The sequence below is a fragment of the Myotis lucifugus genome, unplaced genomic scaffold (assembly GCF_000147115.1).
Source record: "Myotis lucifugus unplaced genomic scaffold, Myoluc2.0 scaffold_185, whole genome shotgun sequence".
NCBI lineage: Eukaryota > Metazoa > Chordata > Mammalia > Chiroptera > Vespertilionidae > Myotis > Myotis lucifugus.
The window spans coordinates 1,744,092-1,748,949 of record NW_005871233.1 but is presented as its reverse complement, the minus strand read 5'-3'; the positions used below and the strand labels follow the sequence as shown (position 1 = coordinate 1,748,949).

Here is a 4,858-nt window from a genome sequence, read left to right as displayed (position 1 = left end):
GAGGGTCCTGGATTGGAGAGGGTGCAGGCCCGGGCTGAGGAACCCAGCCCCCATGCATGAATTTTGTGCATTGGGCCTCTAGTCTATAATAATAAAAGCGTAATATGCTAATTAGATCGGACATCCTTCCGGACAACCTTCTGGATGAAGCCAGGGCTGTGAGGGAAGCCCGAGTCCCGGGTGCCAGAGGGAAGCCAGTGCTTGCAGCCAGGGGAAGGAAGGCCTACTCTTGCACAAATTTCATGCATCAGGCCTCTAGTGTAAATATAATCTCTTTGATGCTTCTCACAGAGACAGCTAGCTGCTTGGCGACCACCATCAACCCTCATTTTGGCCAGCTAGGTGCTGGCACCCATGCACATGAAGAGAAGACCCAAGAAAGAAAGAGGGTAAACCTCTGCACTATGTTTCCCCAGGTGATAGCCCCAGTTTGTGTCCAAACCACACAAATTGGGGCTATCACCTGGGGAAACAGGGCAGTTTCTCTAAGGCCAAGTTTCCCAAACCTCAGTGGATCATGTACCATTTGAGATTTTTAGCTATATTTGAGGACTACTTCAACTATTATTTACTTACTATTCTTTTTTAAATCAATTTTAGACTTAATTTAGTTAAAGGGTAACTTTATATCACTTTTTAACATTTTTTCTTTGAAAAAATAAATGTTCATTTTTTTGTACCACCTAAGATCTCACTAGTGTGTTCTGCTCTTTGGGAGATGCTGTTCTGGGAGGAAATAGGTGACAATTTCCAGAGAGATTGTTTTGTTGAAGGTGGGAAACTGGCCCAGAGATGTAGAAGAGAAGACAGGAATGATTGGCTGGGTGTCTGAGGAGAGGTAATAAAGTCAGAGCCCTCCAGGGTTGGAAACAGAAGAGTTTGCTGCTGTGTCAAAGGTACTGGGGAGATGGGGTACCAGGCGCCTCTGAGCACTTTTGAACAACCACATCCTGGTTACCCATCAATCTCTTGCACTGGGCTTCCCAGACATCTGTAGCATGGGGTGGTGAAAGAGCGTCTGGGAGAATACTGCCGTAGGTGGCTTAGAGTGGGCCAGAGGCCAAATAAAAACACTAGTAAAAACAGCTCATGTTCAGAACTCTCAGAACCCACCAGTGTTTCAGGGAAAATGTTTACAAATACGCATACTCACTCATACTTGTACACCCACATACACACACAACTTCCATAAATGAATGCTTTGGGCTGCAAATAAACATACAGAGATTTGATGGTCTGAACAGATGCTCAGTGATGTCATTGGCAGCCCATGTTTGTGTTTCCCTACTCTGCGGTCCCTAGTTTCAGCTTCATCCTCACATGATTGTTGGAAGGCTGCCAACACCAATACAACATGGCTCCTTGTTTGACTTCAGCAGGAGAGAGGGAGAAAGACGAGAGAGAGAGAGAGAGAGAGAGAGAGAGAGAGAACACCTTGTCTTCCTGAGGAACCTTCCCCAAGAGTGAGAAGGATACTGTTCAGGTGTCCAGAAGAAGCAATTAGTAATGACACTGATTAACACTTACCTGGCACTTTCGGTGCTATAGGCTCTGTTCTTAGCCTTTTCATACACCCTATTTCATCAACTCTAAGATACCTTGCTTATAAAAGGCATCTTAGAAAAAACACAGCTAATTAGCCCTGGCTGGGTAGTTCACTTGGTTAGAACATCATCCTGATACTCCAAGGTTGCATGTTCAATCCACAGTCAGGGCACATATAAGAATCAACCAATGAAGTCTCGAGCTCTAGCTGGTAGCGAAACAAACATGCTCCAGTTCTTCCGGTACCAGCGGCCACCATTGACGCTGTTTGATTCCTCTGGGCACACACTCCACTGTCATAAGCTGCCATTATAGTGAAGCTCACAAAGGCCGGTAAAAATCAAGGTGACCCTAAGAAAATGGCACCTCCTCCAAAGGAGGTAGAAGATAGTGAAGATGAGGAAATGTCAGATGAAGAAGATGAAAGCAGTAGAGAAGAGGTTATCATTCCTCAGAAAAAAAGGCAAGAAGGCTACTACAGGTACATCTACACAATGGAATTCTATGCTGCTGTAAAAAAAGAAGGAATTCTTACCATTTTGTAACAGCATGGATGGGAACTAAAAGAGCATTTATGTTAAGTGAAATAAGCCCAGTCCGGAGGAAAGATGAATATCACATGATCTCACTCATTTGTGGAATATAATGAACAACATAAACTGATGAACAAAATTAGAACCAGAGACATAGAAGCATCGAACAGACTTACAACCTATGAGGGAAGGCAGAGGGTGAGGGAGTAAGAGATCAACCAAAGGACTTGTATGCACACATATGAGCAAAACCAATGGACACAGATAGGGGGTGAGGGCTTGTGCTTGGGGGTGGGGGTGGCCATGGAGAGGTCAATGGGGGAAAAGGGAGACTCATCTAAAACTTTAAACAATAAAGAATTTAAATTTTAAAAAAAGAAGGCTACCACAACTCCAGGAAAGAAGATGATGGTTTCCCCAACAAAAAAAAGATTGCAGTTGCCACACCAGGCAAGAAAGTGGTTGTCACCCCTGGCAAAAAGGCAGCAGTTACACCAGCCAAAGCATTAGCCACACCTGGTAAGAAGGGTGGCACAACAGGCAAAGCTCTGGTAGCAACCCCTGATAAGAAGGGAGCAGCCACCCCAGTCAAGAGAGCAAAGAACAGCAAGAATGCCAAGAAGGAAGATAGTGATGAGGAAGATGATGATGACAGTGAAGGGGAGGAGGAGGAAGAGGATGATGATGAGGAGAAGGAGGAGGAGGATGAAGATGAGGATGAATTTGAGCCAGCAGTGATGAAAGCTACTGCTGCTGCTCCTGCCTCAGATGATGAGGATGATGATGAAGATGAGGATGAAGATGGTGATGAAGATGAGGATGATGAAGATGACTTCTGAAAAGACCTTATGAGATTGCACCAGCCAAAGTAAGAAAGCTCCCATAAAAGCTGTTCCTGAAAGCTGTTCCTGCGAAGGCTAAGAGGATGAAGAGGAGGATGATAAAGAGGAGGAGGATGAAGTTGATGAGGAGGACAATGATGAGGAACAGGAGGAGGAGGATGAAGAGGAGGAGGAAAAGCCTGTCAAAGAAGCACCTGGAAAACGAAAGAAGGAAATGGCCAAACAAAAAGCTGCTCCCGAGGCCAAGAAACAGAAATTGGAAGCCACAGAACCAACTACGGCTTTCAATCTCTTTGTTGGAAACCTGAACTCCAGCAAGACTGCTCCTGAATTTTAAAATGGGTATCAGTGATGTTTTTGCTAAAAACGATCTTGCTGTTGTGGATGTCAGAATTGGTGTGTCCAGGAAGTTAGGTTATGTGGATTTTTAATCTGCTGAGGACCTGGAAAAAGCCTTAGAACTCACTGGTTTAAAAGTTGTTGGCAATGAAATTAAACTAGAAAAACCAAAGGAAAAAGACAGTAAGAAAGATGGAGATGCAAGAACACTTTTGGCAAAAAAATCTGCCTTATGTGGTAAAGTTACTCAGGATGAATTAAAAGAAGTGTTTGAAGATGCTATGGAGATCAGATTAGTCAGCAAGGATGGGAAGAATAAAGGGATTGCTTATATTGAATTTAAGACAGAAGCTGATGCAGAGAAAACCTTGGAAGAAAAGGAGGGAACAGAAATAGATGGGCGATCCATTTCTCCGTACTATACTGGAAAGGTCAAAATCGAGACCATAGGGATGGAAAGAACAGCACTTGGAGTGGTAAATCAAAAATTCTGGTTTTAAGCAACCTTTCCTGCAGTGCAACAGAAGAAACTCTTCAGGAAGTATTTGAGAAGGCAACTTTTACCAAAGTGCCCCAGAACCAAAATGGCAAATCTAAAGGGTATGCATTTATAGAATTTGCTTCATTTGAAGATGCTAAAGAAGCTTTAAATTCCTGAAATAAAAGAGAAATCGAGGGCAGAGAAATCAGGCTAGAATTGCAGTGACCCAGAGGATCACCTAATGATAGCCAGCCAACCAAAACTCTGTTTGTCAAAGGTCTGTCTGAGGAGACTGCGGAAGAGACATTGAAGGAGTCATTTGATGGCTCTGTCCGGGCAAGGATAGTCACTTATCGGGAGACGGGCTCTTCCAAATGCTTTGGTTTTGTAAACTTCAACAGTGAGGGAGATGCCAAAGCTGCCAAGGAGGCACGGAAGATGGTGAAATTGATGGAAACAAAGTTACTTTGGACTGGGCCAAGCCTAAGGGTGAAGGTGGTTTCGGGGGTCATGGTGGAGGCAGAGGTGGCTTTGGAGGTAGAGGCCAGGGAGGTTTTGAAGGTCGAGGAGGCAGAGGAGGAGGAGACCATAAGCCACAAGGAAAGAAGACGAAGTTTGAATAGTTTCTTCTATCCCTGTCTTTCCCTCTTCCATTTGAAAAAGAAAGGACTCTGGTGTTTTCACTCTGTTACCTGATCAATGACAGAGCCTTCTAAGGACATTCCAAGACAGTATACAGTCCTGTGGTCTACTTGGAAATCCATTTAGGTAACATTTCAAAGGAGATACCCTGTTGGTTTTGTCTGGATATTCGTATAAACTTTTTAAAGAGATGAGTGATAGAGCTAACCCTTATCTGTAAGTTTTGAATTTATATTGTTTCTTCCCATGTACAAAACCATTTTTTTCCCTACAAATAGATTTTTTTTGTGTGTGTGCATGTGTTGGGGTATAAAGAAAAGCAGAATGTTTTATCATAATTTTGCTTCATCAGCTATAGGACAAATTAAAAGTCCTAAACTCTGGGGGGAAAAAAGAATCAACCAATGAATGCTTAAATAAGTGGGACAACAAATTGATGTTTCTCTCTCTCTCTCTCTCTCTCTCTCTCTCTCTCT

The 4,858-nt window shown here is 43.4% G+C and overlaps 1 pseudogene; it reads left to right on the top strand.

Moving 5' to 3' along the window:
* The first annotated feature begins 1,734 nt into the window (after nucleotides 1–1,734).
* On the top strand, nucleotides 1,735–4,650 carry LOC102438226 (annotated as a pseudogene).
* The last annotated feature ends 208 nt before the right edge of the window (nucleotides 4,651–4,858 follow it).